The following is a 22,410-nucleotide window of genomic DNA, read 5'->3' as shown; positions in this document are numbered from 1 at the left end:
ATTCTGTCAAAAAGATTGTTTATAGGAGTGGAAAATTCAAATATGTCATCAAGTGGCTGGCCTGCTCCAAGTGGGACCTAGGCAAACTGGAACTCCCACCATCTGTGACTGTGTTAAATAAAGGCCCAGTGTCAGCAGATATTTCTGTGTTTCAAGAGAAAAGGAAATCTAAAGGTTTCCTTTAGCATTTTAATAAAGGACAACAATTTGAATATTTTTAAATTACAGTGAAAAAAATACTACACAAAATATTGTGTAGGCCAAAGAAAACGTTTCTGCAGTTGAATTAACCTATAAGTCTCTGGTTACAGGGAAACCTCACAACATAACGATGTAAGATGGTAATGGTAAGAGATACAGGGGGAAAAAAAACCTATAATGCAGGAAAAGTTGATGATTGCTTTTTAAAAAAAAACCCACATAACATTATATATAGTATCATAGAGAGGAATTTGCACTTTTAGCTGAGATAGAGCAAGGGCAGAAAAAGTAACATTTGCACTGACCTTTGAGGATGTGAACAAATTTACAGACATTAAGGGAAAGCAAGGGCCAACGAAGCATAGGAAAAGAGATGAGTAAAGTTGTATGGGTGGAAAAATGGAGATTACATGAGCAAAGAGGAAGGCTACAATTAGGTTTCATCATGGATTGTGAAAGAACAGAGTAGTTGTGAAGGGTAGGGTGGGTCAGATTTTGTGTAAAATTCATGGTGATACTTTATTCTGCTAGGGTGTAGTTCAGTGATACACCAATACAAGAAATGTTAGACAGCCTTAAGTAAAGTAAATAACATTTTTAAAAATTTGGTAATCCAAAATTTGGGGAAAGGCTGTATACCATATCAGTCTCTGGATGATTCACAAACACATTCACAAATCAGATTCTCTAAGAGCCAACCCCCACATCCAGTAAGGAAACCTCTTATTTATTAATCTAGCTTATTTGATCAGAGAACCTCTTTTTTCTTTAGAACATCTATTTTTACCCTAAGAACAGATGTTTTGGTCAACATTGCTGGATGCAACAGAAAAGCCATGTATGCTGTCTTGCAGTGGAGTGATGGGATGCTAACAATAGTGGTACCTTGAAGACTAGAAAGAAGGGGAGAGAGCAGATACAAAAAGTCAGCTAGGAGACTATCAGAATAGTCCATAGTAAGGATAATGGCTTTCTATGGCATAGCACTTCCTATATGCCCCAACATCATTTGAGGTGCTTTTCACATAATACATATTGTAATAAGACCTAGGATAAAGCAGCAATCAATATCCATTTGAGCAGCAAAGATGAGTCAACCAACATTCACCAGCTCCTCCCTTTACCCAGTTTCCTCTTCCATTTTTCCCCCTTCTCTTTTTTACTGCCCCTACCTTATTTTTCTAGTACTGGTGGATATTCCCCATTACTCCAACTTGAAAGAAAACAAACTTGAAATTTGAATGCTGCTATTAAATCATTTTTCAAATAACCGAGTTTCATTTCCCTCTCCTTACTGCACACAGTCCAATTCTTTAAGATATCATGTTAGCTAGAACTAACAGGAAAAGTAGGTGGTTAACTGTGTGGATGTTTTTAGGGTTGCAGGATGGGACTTAGTGCCTAAATCTTAATTTCTCTTTCTTTCCTGGGTGCTAAGCACACAGGGATCAATAGCCAAGAGGAAATAAATACAGCTTTGTCAATAACGGAGCAAGTGTTTGATATTCCTTTTAACCGTCTTCTCCCACTTAAGTCAGAGCCAAAAAGGCAATCATTTTCCCCAACTTCTATCTAAATATCTGGATAGTTAGGGTATAGTCTAAGCCTACTTACACAAATGTCCATATATGTATGAGTGAATGGCAGGTCTTCCTTTCCCACCAGTTGGAGATAGAACAGAGACCTGGAGGAGGGTCAGAGCTCCTGAGGCAAGTCCCACCAGGTTGGTACAGCCTGAAAATTAGAAATGCAAAGGTGGGCACAAAGATGGCCAAGGCCAGCCCTGAGAACTAGACCCCTTTTTCTATCAGACACTGGAGGCAAAAACCTACTCACAGATGCCCATATCTTTTAATTACAGTCATCCTACCCATTAAGGAAAGACAGCTCAGTGAATGTTAGAGTTCACCAGTCAGATATGCAGCTTCTCCTCCCTAGAGTAGGAAGATAAGATGGTAGAAAGGGATGGAAACTAGTGAGCAGAAATTCTTAGGGCTTTTCTTAAGGCTGAGGCTAAAACATGATCACAAAAGCATTCCTCCCTTCCCCAAAGAACATGATTTTTGAAAAGCCTGGTAAACCTCCTGCCTCAAATTATTTCTCCACTGAGTATCAGATTCCATCACTAATAATTTATCTATAATGTCCTTTGACATTGTTCATTGACTATGATCTTTTTTTGGTATGATTATCCCTTATTGGGAGAATGTATACAGTATCTGGTAATTTGATGGGAATGGGTTTTACTTAGGCCTGCATAGGAGGCTTGGGTTTTAGGAACAAGAAGGTGTTGAGAAAGAAAGGGGACAGGAAAAAAGGAACTGAAGGATAATTGTGTCTACTTCATAATCACACACCTGTTTGGATTCTGATATGCAAATATCATCATTTTCACCTGCTCTACTAACTACTAACTACTAATGTTCTCCATGGATTTCAAGGATGACTATGGGTGAAAACCTGGATGGTAACAATGTCCCATCCCCTCGCTTTTCAGTAAAAATACCATATGGGAAATGTGGGAGTTTGTGCAATAAAATAATTAAGATATATATAATTGTTAGGCCTGTGGGATATTTTCTTAATTTGATGGGGCTGCTGTAGCAAAGTACCACCACCTTCAAACAACAGAAAGCTATTGTCTTCTATCTCTGGAGACTGCAAGTCCAAAATCAGGGTATTGACTGGGCTATGCATCCTTTGATCTTTAGGGAGAAATCTGTTCCAAGACTCTGGTTTCTGGCTGTGGTCTTCTCTGCCTCAGTTGTCCCCTGAAATTCTTCCTTATGTCTGTCTCTGTGTGTCCAAGTTTCCTTTTCTTATAAGGGTACCAGTTATTTTGGACTAAGGGCCCACCATTGTCCAGTAAGACCTGATTTTAACTTGCCTACTTCCATCTATAATGACTATATTTCCAAATAAGGTCATATTTTGAGTAATTGGGGATTAGAACTTCAACATATCTTTTAGGGGATAAAATTTAATCCATAAAAGATATGTTCAGGTTCTATAACCAAGTTAAATTTATCTTATTAATTTCCCACCTGTAGGGAGGAGTGGAAGTAAGACTCATATAAGTTAAACTGATCCATGGGGTTGATCAATTCTCAGGAATATTTTCTAAAAAGGGACAAAATAACCAGATTAACAATACTCTTACTGCTATTATTTTTAGAATAATTCAAAATAGAAATTGTCACCAAAAAAAAGGAGAAAAATTTTAAAGCTATTACTTTCTTTTTTGTCACATTAATTATTTCTGGGGGACAGAAGCTCTTTCAGGACAATGTAGGATTGGAATTTCTTAACAATGTGCAGATGCACTTGATGACCTTACAAAGTCATATGAAATCATGTGGCTCAATAATACAGCCTCTTCCCCCTTTGCAAAAACAGGAGCCTAGGCTATGCTATATTGGTTTAGGAAAAACATGACAACCTAACAATAGACCAGCATGCAGGGAGGAGAACTAATTATTTTCCCTTGCATTCTCTTTACACGATACTACACAGAGAGTCAAATACCTGTCCATGCATGCATAAGGCAAGAGAATAGAAATTCATTTGCTTTACCCTTACAAGTTTCAGTTACTGCAGGCTAAGCTTTGTGCTTTCTTTGGAAAGTTCAGCTTTGCAGACTGAATCTATTTCTGTTGCTCTGCTTTTTAAAAAGATAAAGAATTATATTATTTGCTTAAAAATAAAAAAGCTCATTTTATTATATATTCTTGTTACTGTGATTAGCTCTAGAAAATTAGCTCTGCTAGCATTTTTCCCATGCATTTTTTATAGTTTGCACTGTTGACTTATTAGAACTTCTCTGAATGAATTTTCTTATCCATTTTCATCTCCTATGTCAAGTTTCAGTCTTCTGCAGCATTTAGATCTGTAGCCCAGCAGGTGAAGTGATTTGAGGACAGGAGAGCTTATACTTTATTTTTTTAAAAGTCAAGAATATATATTTCTATCCAGTCTTATTTGGGGGGGATGACTTTTCCCAATGTTATTTCTATGCTCTTTTACTTTACATAGTCACATTGAAAACCATGAGGACAGGTAATATTTGTCCTCAGAATTTGTTATTTCTTTTCACAAAATTGAAAACCTTTGGTAAGTGCTGCAGAGTCATACAGTAGTCTCGGGTCCTTGGACTTGTTCTGGGAACCTCAAATTAAACAGGAGAAAATTCCCACAGAGATCCCACTAAACTCTCTTCACTAACAATTATTTCTTGCTGTGAGTCTGCTCTAAGAACACGATATGTTGCCATTCCTGCTAAAGACAAGCATTTGCTTCTTTCCTAGGAAGTGACTGACAGAAAGGAGACATCCAGCTGGGTTGAAAGCTTTTACAAAAGGGGAAAAAAGGGAAACCAGGATGTTAGAAATTGAATCAGGTCTTCAACTAAAGGCATGTCCTGTGTGTGTGGACCCACTGTAAATCAGATCTCTTTAAGATGTTACTGATGTTACTTCAGTTAAGGTATGACCCAACTGAATCAGATTGGGCTTTAATATGCTAAATATCCTTTCTGAGAAAGCTTCCAACTGCAGTGCAGGGACAGGGAACCCAGATGGAGCCTGATGGTCTCCCTGAGTTGAGGAGACAAAACTCGGAGAACGGGGAGACTAAAATGGTGTGGTAAATTGAGTTATGTACCCCAATTTAGACACATTCTTAATCGTAATCCACCTCCCTGTAGGTGGGAGCCTCTTGTAAAATAGGACCTTTAGAAGATGTTATTTTTAGTTAAGGCAAGGCTAACTGAACAGGGGCGGGCCTTAATCCAGAGTACTGGAGGCTTATAGAGAGAAAGCCACAGGGTGGCGCAAGAAGCAGGAAGTCAGCAGGAAATGAGAAGGGAAAGGAGAAGACACCTCCATGTGGTAGTAAGCAAAGGAACCCCAAGGATCGCTGGTAAGCAGCATCAGAATGCCACAGTCTTCGAGGAAATGTCTTAACTTTGGACTTCTAGCTTCTGAACCTATGAGCCAATAAATGTTTGTTGTTTAAGCTAATCCACTGGTATTTGTGATGGCACCTCAGGCAAACTAAAACAAATGGCTAGCATTTACATAGCAGGGTACCAAATAGGAGAGCCTGCACAGAGAGCAAACTATACAATGTCCCTTTGGGTCTTCAGATGAGCACTAACCCACACATAGGTGTTAGGAAACCATCTGATGCTGCAGAGAAAAACCAACTGAAGGGATTTAGGAAACAATCTCAAAAGCTCACATATAGCTGGGAAAAGTTCCTGTTCCTATAGCCATAATGGAAAATCTCTTAATTCATGGAGCATTAGTGAAGGAAAGAGCAAAATTAGTCCAAGTCTAATGCTTATCTGGCACTGCCTAACAAAGCAAGTTTCAAAAGGATAAAACTGCCTCCAAGTAACAACTTCATTTTATAATAAATCTAAATGATATTAATAGGAATACAAAAATATCTAGCACACAACTTAAATTCACAATGCCTGGCTTCCAATCAAAAATTGCCACACATACAAAAAAGCAGAAAAATGCAACCCCTAATGAGGAGAAAAATGAATCAATAGAAGCAGAACTAGAAATGACAGAGATGACAAATTAGTAGACAAGAACATATTCGAGTATGAGAAGATATTAGTAATACCAATCCTGTTTTTATTTAAACTTCTGATGTTTTCTTATAGTGGCATTTTGCATTAATTTTTATTTTTTAATATTGCATTAAAATAACATTTATCTTGATTGTCTCACTTTTTGGCACCCCCTTAATTTTTGAACACAAGGTACCCGCACTTGCCTCATGCTGGTCTCTGTCCTACAAATTAACTGAGAAAGTAAGCACAAGGAAAGAAAGAAATAGAGTGAAAATAAATTAAATAGAAAACAGAAAAACAATATAGCAAAGTTAGTGAAACCAAAAGCTAATTATTTGATCAAGTCAGTAGAGTTGATAAATCTCTAGCCAAACCGATTTAATTGGGATAAAAAGAAGACAGAAATTGCCAATATTAGAAGTGAAGCAGGTGGCACCACTATAGATAATAAAGAAATGTGTTTATATTGGAATACATGAATAATTTCATGCCAACATATTTGACAACTTAGATGAGATGGATATTATTGAAAGATACAAACTACAAAGTTCCCTTAAGAAGAAACAGATGACCTGAAATTTTTAAATAATTGCAACATTAAGGATGTGAAGCAAGTAGAACTCATATACATTGCAATTTTGCCACTATAGTCATATAGACATATATACACGCACACATGCATAATAGAAGTACATATATTTGTACACCAAAAGATATGTACCAGAATATTCACAGCAGCATGTAGGAGATGCTGTCAGTGCTATACCCATATCTGCTTCTTATTCACTATTCTCAGACATGCTAACGAATTCTTTTTTTTTTTAAAGATTTATTTATTTCTCTCCCCTCCCCCCCTACCCCAGTTGTCTGTTCTCTGTGTCTATTCGCTGCATCTTCTTTGTCTGCTTCTGTTGTTGCCGGTGGCATGGGAATCTGTGTCTCTTTTTGTTGCCTCATCTTGTTGTGTCAGCTCTCTGTGTGGGTGGCACCAGTCTTAGGCAGGCTGCACTTTCTTTTGCTCTGGGCGGCTCTCCTTACAGGGCGCACTCCTTGCGCGTGGGGCTCCCCTACACGGTGGACACCCCTGCGTGGCACGGCACTCCTTGCGCGCATCAGCACTGCGCATGGGCCAGCTCCACATGGGTCTAGGAGGCCCGGGGTTTGAACCGCGGACCTCCCATATGGTAGATGGTTGCCCTAAGCACTGGGCCAAGTCTGCGCCCCTAACAAATTCTTAATGTAAGCATCTATGACTTTGCCTGGAGTTTCCTCTGGCCACAGGAGCATGTACTTCCTCCAACCAGAGCCGGCCAAAAGGTGTTACTGCTAGTGGAGTAGCCTTCAGCCAACAACAAATAAGAGGTGTCCCTTCCAAGGAGTGAGAAAGGCATTGTGCCCCAGTTCATATTCTACGCTGTCTTCCAAAGGACCTTAGTGAGACTAAGACCCCCTTGCCCTCCACAATAACTGGCTCATCGATGCAACCTGCTTTGGATTCATCCCTGACTATGTCTTAATTCTGCAGTCCCCTGTAAACTCCCAAACCCACTACTAGAACTCAAATATAGTCTCAACATTTGCTTCTGGGATAACTCAGTTAAGGGCAACATTGTTCACATAAGGCAAAACCTGAAAGAAAAAAATAAGAAAAGTCCATCAAAAGGAGATTGGATAAATAAATTGTGGCATGTTCATGTAATATTAGCAATCTAAATGAACCAACCATAACTTATCGCCACTACATGAATGACTCTCATTTTGAGCAAAAGACGTTAGAACAAAATAATAAATATTTTATGATGCATTATTAAAATGTTTAAATTCAAACAAAACTAACCCATGATATTAAAAGGTATATGTGTTCACTTTGTGATAATTCACTTATTTTATACTTTTTTCTGTACATATGCTATAATTCAATTTTTAAAAATTTTAATTAGTACATTCATTTAATGGGATGAGAATTGTATAGTTTGATACAGTTCATTAATTCCAAAAAATAGATATTGGATTATCCTTGTAAACTGGTCTGTAGCTGAGCTGATTAAATTATCATTAGGGCTTTGATTAGGCCACATCAATAGGGTGTTGATTCCCCACTCCTTGGTAGGTGGAGATTCCCAGATAAAAGACATGGCAAAGAAAAGGTAGGTGGAGACACACAGATAAAAGACATGGCAAAGAAAAGAGTTAGAGAATTTTGATGCTGAAGTCTTGAGCTGGAGCCCCAGGAAGTAAGCACACAGAGGAGCATGGTTGCGAGGAAAGAGAGAAGCCCCGGGAAAAGAAACAAGGCATTCACCTAATAGTCTACAGCTGATCTTGTGGAGAGAGGCAAAGTCTAGAGAGCTGATAGTCTACACCTGACCTTGTGGAGAAAATAGAGGAGCTGAGCCCAGAGAGAAATGAACCTCAGGAAGAGAGGAGCCCAGGAACCTGAACCCTGGCAGATGTTGGCAGCCATCTTGCTGTAATACATGGCAAAATACTTTGGTGAGGAAAGTAACTTATGCTTTATGGCCTGGTAACTGCAAGCTTCTACCCCAAATAAATACCCTGCGTAAAAACCAACCGATTTCTGGTATTTTGCATCAGCACCCCTTTGGCTAATACAAGAATAAAGCAGTAAAGTATGTGATAAGGTGTTGGGGAGAAGAGGGTAGGCAAAAACATAATAGTAGCATTTCTCACCTTAAAGAGGGTCTCTAACCAATGATTCATTGATGATCTTGAAGCTTCCAGCTAAAATAAATAAAATTAACAAGGTGTGGTGAGCCATGATCCCCGAATTAAGAATGAGGGGTAGGTTGGAATGTCACTCATTTCAACTCCCTGCTATTTTCTCTGTGACTTGCCTCCTCATTCTTCATTCTTAGCCTGAGTAGAGTGTCCCTTTCTGAGTTTCCTTGAGTTCCAAATACTTAAGCAATAATAATGTGGAATCTAGACAGGGAAAACTGGTACAAAATATAATGAAGTATTAATCATATTAACTTTGGGGAAGAACTAACTGAACTGAAAGATGTCCTTTTCCAAAGTCATACCACTCTTACAAAACAATATTCTTTTAATCTTTGCTCACTCACTTTTACCAAGCATCTTAGGTCCTTATTGAACATTTTTCATACGTGAGGCTGAGCACCTAGCACATCTAAGTGGTGCTTCATTCTAGCTGTTACAATCAGTTGATTAACTGTTGAGATTTTGTTCCTAATCAGTAGGTAAATTAATAACTGACAACATGGGATTCATTTTTACTCTTTCCTATATTCTTGCTGCATAATGTTTGTAAAAGATTTTCTTTTCTCTAGCCAAAGGATTTTGGATTCTTGACCTCTTGACTTCCAACAAGTCTTTCAAGACCACATTTTCTCTCTTCTCACCTATGTCTTTATTCCAATTCATCAAATTAATTCACAAAAACTTTAGCAAGGCCCCAGTTATAAAATTGGAGCCATGACGCTGCTAGTAGATTTTCCAATCTTCACAAGTATTTACGAATGTGAATCCAGGCAGTGGCGGTAATATCCCATTAACTGAAGGCCTGTTAAGAGCCACATTATGGTCTTACCTTAATTTAACTTCTGTCTGAGAGGGAAAAAATAAAAGCCTATTTAATTTTCCCTTGCCATTGGCCTATCATATTTTTAAGGCCTAGACACTTTCTCATCTCTACCAAACGCGTCCTGGGAGGGCTGGTAACTTTGGTATTCAACCTTTCTAATAAATCCATTCGAAACTGGGGTCAGAACTAAGTGGATAATGAGCTAAACTCAGAAGTCATTCTCCTGGCACAAGACCAACTCAGACTCCTTCTGAAAATGAGGACCAGTTTTTACGGCACAAAGGTGATGAGGGGCTTGAAATTGAAGGTTGTAAGACTTAAAAAAAAAGATGCTGCCACCTTTTCAGTAGCTCTTTTCTATCCCCACCCCCAGCGCTTTTTGTTTCGGTTCTTTACACGCTGTTGCAACACCAACAGATGGTGGGAGTGATTCCTTTTGCCAGTTTGAATGGTGCTTGTTCCATCGGTGAGAGAGAGACTCAACTTGACAAATAGGAAATTCCCGAGAGTTTACTCACTTTAAAGAACTATCCAACCAATCTCCCAAGACCCACGGATCCTGCTCCCTGGACTTTATTTCCCAAGTCAGTCAGCTCTAAATGCATCAGAATCCATTAAGATCAATACATTCGAGCTTTAAGCTGCTCTATCCCTTGGAGTCACTCCAGAGCACACTGGAAGAGTCTGGTTTTCTTACCTGCCTCCTCATACTCAGGTTAGCTTTGTGTTTGGTATAATCATTCAAAAACAGAATTTTTTCACATGTGGAATATTTGGCAGATATGATACAACTAACTTCTAGGCGCTCCTTTCATTTGTTCTCATTCTAGGGTAGACAGCAACCCTTTATTCCAAATTAAAGGTCCAGACCCTTCTTTGACAACAAATTTTTGTTTAGAACTTGTAACGCATTCATTTGAAGTGCTTTAATGGGATTTATATATTTAAAGGATTTAAACACTAAGCCATATTTTACATATTTAAATATAATTACATTCATATTTAACAAATTTAATAAATGAATTTAGTAAAACGTATACATATTAAAATACTAAATTCTTCCCAAAGTACTACTCATTTACCACTGGTTGTTGCATATTTGCAGTATCATTTTCATAATTTATTTTGCAAGTTTTCTGTTTGACCTTGCTTAGGTATTTATACATTTTATCTTTATAATTTAAAATTTTTTAAAAAAATAATACATAAACATAATTTTTACATGACACTACAGATTTATAAAAAAGAACAACAATCTCCTGCCTCACCCTTCCCTATGCCAAATCCCCTTCCTGGAAGAACTCTGACTCTTTTGATAATTCCTCCCCTTTATTTTCTCTGTTCTCTCTTTCTGGAACTCTTGTTGGTGCAATGTTGAAATTCCACACAACAATCTTATAATATTCCAATGTTTTATTTTGTACTTTGCATCGCCACATTTTTTTGTCAGACTTTGAGAGTTTTCTCAAGTTTATTTTCTAATCCTTAAGTTAAATTTTTATTTCTGCTTTTCATTTTCAAAAGCTCATTCTTGTTCTGTGAATGTTCCTTTTTGAGGATATCATAGATACACTATTTTAATTTATCTTTTGAGCCTATTAGTGTTTTAAATCTTTCTTCTTTGGCTTTATTCATTGTCTCTATTTCCTCCAATTTCCTTTTTGTCTGTTTCTGTGTCTCTCTTTCAGGTTAGAGGGCTACTTGAATGTCTGCTTATCCTTGGTTGACAGTTTAAATTTTCAGGTTTTTTTTATTCAATTTTTAAATAGGTAATACATTCACATGTTTCAAAACTCAAAAATTGCAGAGCAGGTGTGGCTCAGTGATTGAGCTTTGCATGTACAAGGTCCCGAGTTCAATCCCTGGTACTTCCTAAAAAAAAAAAAGCAAAAATTACAAAATTGTACTAAGTAAAAAAATCTCTCTCTCTTCCTTGCCACCCATCTGTCCATTTCTCATTTCTTGCCTAAGGGTCACCACTATTCTTTGGTATCTTCCAGAGTTCTTTTATGCATATACAAGAAAATATGTATTGATTCTTCTAATTTCCTCATCCTGCACAAAAAAAAAAAATAGCTTAGTAAATGTCCTGTATTCCACCTAGCCCTTTTTTTACACATAGCAATATCTCTTTTAGATTTTTTTAATCTCCATAATATGTAGTACACATAATAATTCCTCATTTCCTTTCTTAGTTGCATAGTATTTATTTTATTCACTATTAATGAATCCTATTGATGAGCACCTGGATTTCTAATTTTGGACTATTAGAAAAGTCCTGCAGTAAACAACATTGTAAAAAACATTATTTCACATATATGCAAGTATATCTATAGAATGCATTCCCAAAATTGAGATTGCTAAGTCAAAAGTTATATGTATTGTAATTTTGAAAAATTTTGTCAAATTTCCCTCCATTGGAGGTTTACCAGTTTATATTGTCACAAGCAGTATATCAACGTTCTTGCTTCCCTACAGCTTCACTAACAGAGTATTCATTACAAACACAAAATATTTTTTATTTGCATATTAGTTTCCTATTGCTGCTGTAACACATTTAATGTTACACAAGTTTGTGGTATAAAGCAACACAAATCTATGATCGTAGGGTTCTAGAGGTTAAAAGTCCAAAATGAGTCACACTGAGCTAAAAATGAAGATGTCAGCAGGGCTACATTCCTTCCTGGATGCTAGAGTAAAGGTACGTTTGCTTGCCTTTTTCACTTCTCTGCATTCCCTGGCTTCTGAGTCCCTGTCATTCTCAAAGCCTGCAATAGGCAGTCTTGTCTTTCTCATATCCCATCACTCTCATACTGACTCTCTACCTCCCTCTTTCACTTTTAAGGACCTTTGTCTGTACACTGGGCCCACCCAGATAATCCAGAAAATCTCCTTATTTTAAAGTAAAGTGATTAGCAATCTTAATTCCATCTGCACTTTTATTTCCCTTTTGCCATGTAACATAACTGATTCATAGATTTTGGGGATTAGGACATGGACAATTTTTTTTTTTGGTTATTTATTTTTTGTCTTTATTCTTTTTAAATGTTACATTCAAAAAATATGAGGTCCCCATATACCTCCCACCCCCCTCACCCCACTCCTCCCATAACGACAGCCTTCTCCATCATCATGGGACATTCATATTCATTGCACTTGGTGAATACATCTCTAAGCACTGCTGCACCACATGGTCAATGGTCCACATTATAGTTTACACCCTCCCCCAGTTCACCCAGTGGGCCAAGGGAGGACATACAATGTCCAGTAACTAGGACATGGACATTTTTGAGGGGCCATTATGCTGCTACCACAATTTGTATCTATCTTTATTTTAAGATTATTGAGCATATTTTCATGTTTATGATCCATTAATTTTTACTTTTCTGTGAACTACTTGTTCATATCTCTGATAATTTTTCTATTGTGTTATTAGGATTCTTTATAAATTAGGTAATACTCCATTGTCTGTAATATAAGTTGCAAATATTATTTCCTAACATGTCTTTGGTCTTCTGTGTTACTTATGTTTGTTGGTATTCAGAGTTTTTTTAAAATTTGGTATAACTATATTTAATAATATTTTGTTTGTGGTTTTTGGATGTTCAGTACTGGTTTAAAAGGCCTTGCCCAACTCCAGTGTCAAAGTAATTCATCCTTTTATTTTCTTTCTAGAATTCTTTTGGCTTCATTTTTCATGTATGAAACCTTGACCATTTTAGAAATTATTTCTGTGTAAGTTATGAGATATAGAACCAAATTTATTTTCTCCAGTTGGCTACACTGGAGAAAATAAATTTCATTGAGTATCTTTAGTCATTTGTTTGAGATGCCACCTTTATCATATGTAAAATTCCAGTATGTATTGTATCTATTTATGGGTATCTTATTGTATTCCATTGGTAGCTCCGCGTATTCATCATGAACCAGTGTAACACTGTATTAACATAATATTGATATTATAAGATGTTTTAAAATCTGGTAGTACTAGTGCTCCCTCATTACTTTTTTTTAACAAATCAATTAACTTTACTGATAAATATTAATAAAGCATACAATCCAAGATTAATTAATACATTTTATTTCTGTTTGAAATAGTTATAGTCTCCAAAGTTAAGTTTTAAATATTTAGGTTAATACCAAATTTATTCTCCAAACTACTGTGTATGAGTTCCCTTTGCTCTCCTTCAGGGGTGTGCAAACTTTTTCCAGAAAGGGTCAGAGAGTGTATGGCTTTGTGGGTCATACACTCTCTAGTGCAATGGTGCAACTCTGCCATTGTAGTGAAAAAGCAACCACAAATAATACATAAATGAATGTGGCTGTTCTCCAGTAACTTTTTTTTATGAAACAGCTAGCAGGCAGAATTTGACCCACAAGCCATAGTTTTCCAACCCCTCCTCTACATCTTCTACTTCACATTTTTATAATTTTTAATAGCAAATATCTTCACAAAACAAACCAATAAAAGACAAAGTGAAAAAAGAAATGTGACAAAATGTTAACAGTAGGTTTATCTAGATGGTTTCAATATAATGATGTCCATTATGTTGCTCCTTTATCATGTTTGTTGACTTGAAATTTTTCAGAATTAAAAGGTAGATAGGAAGTGGATGTAGCTCAAATGGTTAAGAGCCTGCTTCCCAAGTAGGAGGTTCGGGGTTTGAGCCCCAGTACCTCTTAAAAACAAAACAAAACAAAAACAAACAAATGAAAAACCAATTCTCATTGGGGAATGGATATAGCTCAGTGAATGGGCACCTCTTTCCTATGTACAAGGCCCTGGGTTCAATCCCTGGTACATCCAAAAAAAAAAATGTAGGGAGAAAAAAATCTGATGCAAGTAGAAATATAGACTGTCCCTCGGTTTTGAAATAGCCTCATGAAAAATGTCAGCAACATTATGTAAAAGTCGGAACTAAAGTCCTTATTTAGATTCTTTTAAAAATTTGCTAATGCTCAGCATTTTCAACTAATTAAGAAAGATGGGAATTGAAACATTATCACATTTTCAGGCTAGAATCAATATCAGAATTCTTGGGTTACATAAAACTGTTTATTCTGTGCTTCAGAAAAAAATCAGTAAAAATCTTGGGAATTCCTTTCATATGTTACAATTAAGTAAAATGTTTAATACTTTAACCCATTTTACAACAGGTCAAAGAAATTCAGATGTTATTTTTCAACTAGGCAACCAATTTCCAGTTCCAGAAAAATATTTGAAAAGGAATAGGTTTTAAATATTTAATGTTAATATTATTAACTCATATGCCAACAAGCCTATCAATAACCTTTCCCAACTCAGAAAACACACAACAGTTTCTCAGCTGTAAACATATTGATTTTAAGAAACTTTGTAATTACAACAGCAAAACTGTGAGTTAAAAGCTGTGGCTACTACTGCTGACACCCTTCTCCACACTAAAGACACTTTTGACTTCTCAGGCCTCTGGGCCAGCTATAGACAAAGGGGGCCCCAGGGATTCACCACCCCAGGAAAGAGGAGAGAGAGGGCACAGCCTAAGGCTGACTCAGCTTTTGATGCACAAATTTGGTCTGCTGTGTCCAACAAGCACTTCCAGGCCAGGAAGGGCCTCACCATTGTTTGCCTGGGAGCCAGCTTGGAACTAAAGAGATCCAACCCTCTCAATCTCCCTCTCTACTAACTGGGACTGATTGTCAAGGACACAGAGGGGAGTGGAATTTTTCCTACCTGGGAAAAGGGGGGGGGTTTGCCATCAAAGGCTGGAGAACTGTCTCTGAGAAAGTTTGAATTACAGGGCTTTTAGCCGCCAGGCAGGAGCCTGTATCACATTGATTAGGTCTGTATTGCAGCAAACATGCTCTGATCTGGCATTGTACCCACCGAGAGGGCTACCAAAGCATGCCATCAGCTGGCAGAACAAGGAAGTGCATGTGCGGATATTAAAAGTAAATAAGAGAGGCTTTTTCTGGCCTTTATAGCCTCCCTCCCCAGGGCCCTAAGAAGTGGGTCTGCACTGGGCCCAGAGCCCAGTTTTGATCAACTTACAGGGACAATCCTAACAATCCAGGTTGAATCAAGAATCAAAGAGCAGCAGTAACATACAGCCTCCTGCCACTAAATCCCTATGTAAGAGAAATTGAGCATCTGAGTAAACCACCATCCTAATCAGATGCCTAGACATCAGCAAAAAATTATGAGCCATACTAAGAAAATGGAAGGAATGGCCCAAGAAAGGGAATATATCAATGCCCCAGAAGAGACACAGGATTTGATATAACTAATCAAGATGCACACAAATACCCAAAATCAAATTAATGAATGGAAAGACAATATGGCTGAAGAGATAAACAACATCAAGAAGACATTGAATTTGAAATCCTGAATAGAAAAGTAGCAGAGCTTATGGGAAGGAAAGACACAATAAGTGAAATAAAAAACACATTAGAGGCATACAACAGCAGACTTAGAATGATAGAAGAAAGAATAAGTGATACCAAAGACAGAACAGCTAAAATTGAAAGGAGAAAAGAAGAGAGATAAAAGAATGGAAAAAAATTGAGCAGGGGCTCAGGGAGTTGAATGATAACACAAAACACAACAACATATGTGCAATGGGAATTCCAGAAGGAGAAGGGAAAAGGGGCAGAAAGAGTATTTAAGGAAATAATTGCTGAAAATTTCCCAACTCTCACGAAAGAAATGACCTTATATATTCAAGAAGTGCACCATATCCCAGTCAGAATAAATTCAAATAGATGTACTACAAGACACATACTACCCAGAATGTCAAGTGTCAAAGATAAAGAAAAAATTCTGACAGCAATAAGAGAGAAGCAAACCATCACATACAAGAGATGCCCAGTAAGACTTAGTGTGGATTTCTCATCAAAAACCATATAGGCGAGAAGACAGTAGTATGATACAATTAGGAGACAGAAAGAGAAAAACTGCCAGCCAAGAATTCTTTATCCAGCAAAATTGTCCTTCAGATATGAAGGTGAGTATAAAATAGTCTCACACACACACACACACACACACAAAACCAGAAACTAAGAGCATCCTGAAAAAGAAACCCACCTTTGCAGGAAATATTAAAGGAAGCCTTAGAACATGAAAGAAAAAGACAGGAGAGAGGCTTGGAGGAGAGTATAGAAGAAAGGATAGCCAAAAGAGTAAAAGGATGGATGAAAATATCATATGACATATGAAAACCAAAGAATAAAATGGTTGGGAAAAAAGTGCATTTACAGTAATGTCATTCAATGTTAATGGATTAAAATCCCCAATCAAAAGACATAGGCTGACAAAATTGATTGGAAAAAAACAAAAACAAAACATGGACTATCCATATGCTGCTTACACGAGACATCTTAGACCCAAGGATACAAACCAACTAAAAACAAAAGGCTGGAAAAATATACTCCATGCAAATAGTAACCAAAAAAGAGCAGGGGTAGCTATACTAATATAGGATAAAACAGACATTAAATGCAAAAAATTTTAAGAGATACAGGAGGCCATTATATATTAATAAAAGGGACAATTCACCTGAAAGATATAACGGTCATAAATATCTATGCACTTAACCAGGGTGCTCCAAAATATATAAGACAAACCCTGGCAAAACTGAAGGGAGAAATAGACATCCTTACAATCATTGTTCAAGATTTCAACACACCACTTGCATCATTAGATAGATAGAACAACTAGACAGAAGATCAACAAGGAAACTGAGAATTTGAACAATATGATCGAGTTAGACCTAACAGACATATACAGAATGTTGCATCCCAAATCAGCAGGTTATACATTTTTCTCAAGTGCCCATAGGTCTTTCTCCAGGATAAACCACATGTTAGGTCACAATGCAATTCTTAATAAATATAAAAAATTAATTATACAAAGTACCTTCTCAGATCTAATGGAATGAAACTGGAAATCAATAATAGGAACGAAATGCAAAAATCAGTCATGATTTTGGAACAATCTGAGGAGTAAATCAGGGAAAAAATTCCATTTACAATAGCAACAAAAAGACCCAAATACCTCGGAATAAATTTAATCGAAGTACAGGACCTATATGCAGAAAACTAGAAAACAATGCTAAAAGAAATCAACAAAGACCTAAATAAATGGAAAGACATTCCATGTTCATAGATTGGGAATTGTGAAGATGTCACTTCTACCCAAACTGATTTATAGATTCAATGCAATGCCAATCAAAATTCCAACAGCCTATTTTACAGAAATAGAAAAGGGAATTACCAAATTCATTTGGAAGGGAAAGTGCATCTGAATAGCCAAAAGCATTCTAAAAAAAAGGAGTGACATGGGAGGAATGTCACTGCCTGACCTTCAAACATATTACAGAGCTACAGTAGTCAAAACAGTATGGTACTCCCATAAAGATAGACCCATCAATCAGTGGAATAGAATTGAGAGCCCAGAAATAAACCCTCACCTCTACAGCCAACTGGTTTTTGACAACCTTACCAAGTCCATGTTAATAAGACAAAACAGTCTCTTCAACAAATGGTCCTGGGAGAACTGTTTATCTATAACCAAGAGAATGAAAGAGGAACCCTATCTCACACCCTATACAAGAATCAACTCAAAATGGATCAAAGACCTAAATATAAAAGTCAGGACCATAAAACTACTAGAAGAAAATGTAGGAAAACATCTTAAAGACCTTGTGATAGGTGGTGGTTGCTTGGACCTTACACCCAAAGCATGCATAACAAAAGAAAAAATAGATAAATGGGACCTCCTCAAAATTAATCTCTTTTGCACCTCAGAGGACTTGGTAAGAGGATGAAAAGGCAGCCGACTCAATGGGAGAAAATATTTGGAAATCACATGTCTGATAAGGGTTTAATATCTAGGATATATAAAGAGATGTTACAACTCAACAATAAAAAGACAAAGTATCTGATTTAAAAAATGGGCAGAAAACTCAATAGACATTTGTCCAAAGATATACAAATGGCAAAAAAAAAACACATGAAAATAATGGTCAACATCACTAATGATTAGGGAAATGCAAATAAAAACTACAGTGAGACATCATTTCATACCTATCAGAATGGCCACTATTAAAAAGACAAAGAATTACAAATGTTGGAAAGGATGTGGAGAGATAGGAACACTTATTCACTGTTGGTAGGAATGGAGAATGGTACAACCACTGTGGAGGACTGTTTGGCAGCTCCTAAAGAAGTTGAATATAGATTTGTCACATAACCCTGCAATACCACTACTGGCTATATATCCAGAAGAACTGAAGAGCAGTGACACGAACAGACATCCTAACACTGATGTTTGTAGTGGCACTATTCACAATTGCCAAAAGTTGGAAACAACCTAAGTGTCCATCAACTGAAGAATGGATAAACATTCTGTGGTGTATACACACAACGGACTATTACGCAGCTGTAAGAAGAAATGAAAGTCATGACAACATGGATAAGCCTAGAGGACCTTATGGTGAGAGAGGCAAGCCAGACACAAAAGGAAAAATATTGTGTCACTATTATGAACTAAATATATTGTGTAACATATTGTATGATTCTATTTATATAAAATGTAAATATAAATCAATTTATAAAGATGAAATTTGATTACTGGTTATGTAGGGCTAGGGAAGGCATTCTAAGGTGTGTGGAGTTTTTCTTTTTGGTGTAATGAAATAGTTCTAAAAATTTTTGCGATGTTGAATGCACAATGTGGTAATTGTACTAAAAGCCTTTAGGTAGATCATATGGTATGTGAATATATCTCAATAAAACTGCATAATAAATAATTGTGAAAGAAAAGCTAGAAATAGCAGCTATTTACAGCAGGGGAACATAGCTTGAGAGGTGAAGAATTTTCTTTTTGTTTGGCTGCTTTTTGTTTATTATTACTGAAATAATGAAAATGCTCTAATAATAATTGAAGTGATGAATGTACAACTATGTGATTATACCAGAAGCCCTTGATTGTACACTTTAGATGAACTGTATGCTTTATTAATATATATCAATAAAATTGATTTGTTAAAAAAAAGAAATTTTTTCTTTTTTTTTCAAAACATAGCTGCAAAAATAGTGAAATAATTACATTAAAAATTTACAATAAATAAATATTTATAAATCTGTTCTGGAAATCTCCTAATAATGACAATAATGTTTCAAAGTCCTAAATTCACTTGTCCCAAACAGATTTGTGGTAATTGTAAAAAGACCATATTAATGTAGAAAAAAGATATCAAAAGAAACAATGAAGAGCATGGAGATTGAGTATCATGAGATTTAATATATGGCAAGAGTTATGACTCAGTGGAAATGATAAATTATTTTATTTAGTAATTTATTACTTTATAATTATGATCTTTGTTATAAATTACTGTGCAATATTAGAATATGTATTATATTTATAATTCATTTTTTAGTGTTTAAATTAAATTACTAGCCATTTGAGGAAAAGTAAATTTGAATCCTACCTCACACTAAAATAAATTTGAAATGCATTAACAGTTTAATATCAAAATGAAAACCATCATTTATCTAAGAAATTTTGGATATTTTCATAATCTTGAAGTAGGGAAGGATTTTCCAGGCTGATAGGTAAACTAGAAATTACAAAGGAAAGATTGATAGAATAATTTACATAAGATTTTTAGAATCCCGCCTGGAAAACATCATAAGCAATGTTTTAAAAATAAATAAAAATAGAAGAAGAATATTTCCAACATGTGTGAGAAAGGGTTAATATCGTTAATCCATACATATTACATATTTTATGCTATACATATATTAATAAGAAAGCATTAACACCCCCACAGAAAATAGAGTGCATGAACCAGCAATTAACAAAATAAATACATATAACTTTTTAAACCAATCAATTTTATTGATACATATTAAAAAAGCATACAGGTTATCCAAAGTGTACAGTCAATGCTATTTTGTATAATCACATAATTGTGTATTCATTACTTCATTATTAGAGCATTTTCATTATTTGAATAATAATAATAATAAAAAACAGACAAACACAAGAAAATTCTTCACTTCTCAATCTCTCTACGCTTCCCCTGCCATACATAGCTGCTATTTCTGGCTGTTGCAACACATTTATTTGTTTTTAAGCAGTTTGGTTGTGATATATTCAGATACCACATGATCTATCCAGAGTGTAAAATCAGTGGCTTTTAGTATAATCACAATGTTGTGCATCCATCATCACAAAAGATTTTAGAACAATTTCATTACTCCAAAAAGAAAAACTCCACACCACTTAGTAGTCACCTCTCAATCCCTCTATGCATATAACTTTTAAAATATGAAAATATAGTCAGCTTTTCTAAAAGTCAAAGAAATGCAAATTAAAATGAGATCTCATTTTTGGGTAACATTTGGTCAATGTTTAAAAGATCAATAATATCCAGTGTTGGTGAGATGGTGGAGAATGGGCATTCTGTACAATATTCATGGAGGTATAGGTAAAAACCCTTTTCTGGATGGCAACTTGGTACTATATCATTAAATTTTAAAAGTACTTTGCTAATATTTTGATGTTCTTTAATCAATTGTAACAAATATTCCAAATCAAGGCAAGGTGTTGGTGGTGGGGTGGTGTATGGGAATCCTGTATGTTATGCATGATGGTTTTGTAAACTCACAACTTCTCTAATAAAAATAAAAAGTACATAAACCCAGCAATTTTACTTCTATGAATTTTCTCTAAGAAAATGACTAGATAATGAAGTTTACAATGGCAAAACTTTGGAAACAACCTATTTGTTAAACTATAGGGAAAGCTTAAGTAGCTTGAAACTTTAGTAGTAGTATACAGCCATTGAAAATAATTATAAAGATATATCTTAATTGAAATAGAAAAAATATCCATAATACCTTGTTAAGTAAAAAACACATTACCAAACAATAGGTAAGTATAATCATGTTTACTAATGAAAATGTGGGGGATGAGATGGAGAAGTAGGGTCCTTATTGGTTCAGAAGTGAAGGTTGGATAAAGCAATAGATAGAATTGGATAACATCTGCTTCCTCCCATCCTCCCACTCCCTGTCATGCAGTATATCTCACTTTTTTAAGCAACTCTTCTCTTCATGAAGTTATTTTAACTTATCATTGTTATTATCATTATTGTTATTGCTAATATTTATTAAGTACTTACTATTTACCAGTCATTGTGCTTAGCATGTTATATGCCTTGTTTTATCAAATCTTCAAAACAGTTCTAATTTCCCTATATGCAGGTGAGGAAAAAGAATTGGAAAGGTTAACTTGTCCAAGGACACAAAACTATTTTTATAAAAAGATGAGAATGACCCCAGAAATCTAACATCAAAGTTGTGTATGTGTCCACTACATCATCCTGTCTCACTATGAACTTGAAAACTGGAGAAAAGATACACCAACATGTGTGATGATGGGTGGAATGTGGCTTAAAGAGGTGGAGGCTGGTGAAGTCAAATTACAGGATGAGGTAACAAAACCACTGAGAAAAAAAATTGCAATAAGTTTTTAGGAATAAATTTGGCATATTGGGCTTCATTTGCTAATAGCCTTTACATGTAGTTTGAGGCTTTAATGTGACCCTTAAAAGCCATTCTTTTATGGGAATCTCAGTGCCAGGAGACGGCCAAATAAGAAAATGTGAGGTTTCCTTTAGCAAGTATCAAAGTAACTCATTGAGGGATCTTTTTCCTGCATAAAATATCTGGACCCAAGAAGAATAAGATGTTTCACCATAGGCTAGAACAACATGAGCTCCAGTGAAAGTGGAATGGAGCTCAACTAGGAGGCAAACAAAACACACAAGGTCAGAGACTGCAGTGTCCTCCAAATCCCACTCTAATTCGATGGTAGGGTTGTAGCTGGGCACATTAGCTAGGATAAATTTCCCAGTCTCTCTTGAAGTTGAGTGTGGCCATGTGACTAATTTCTTATCAATGAAATGTGAATGAAAATGCGCCATTTCCAAGTTTATACTTTTAAGAAGCAGGTGTATCTTCTCCACACTCTCTTTCTCCTTCTATTAAATGGATGCTGACTGAAGAGTCCCTA

At 36.0% G+C, this 22,410-nt stretch overlaps 1 protein-coding gene across 2 annotated transcripts in view; it reads left to right on the top strand.

Annotated features, from left to right (window-relative positions):
• GRM3 (glutamate metabotropic receptor 3) overlaps nt 1-22,410 on the top strand; it is a 265,444-nt gene that overhangs the window by 202,061 nt on the left and 40,973 nt on the right. The window lies entirely within an intron of this gene.

The sequence above is a fragment of the Dasypus novemcinctus genome, chromosome 5 (genome assembly GCF_030445035.2).
Source record: "Dasypus novemcinctus isolate mDasNov1 chromosome 5, mDasNov1.1.hap2, whole genome shotgun sequence".
NCBI classification, from domain to species: Eukaryota; Metazoa; Chordata; class Mammalia; order Cingulata; family Dasypodidae; genus Dasypus; species Dasypus novemcinctus.
Note: the sequence above shows the minus strand (reverse complement) of the source record. Positions and strands in the feature narration are given on the sequence as shown.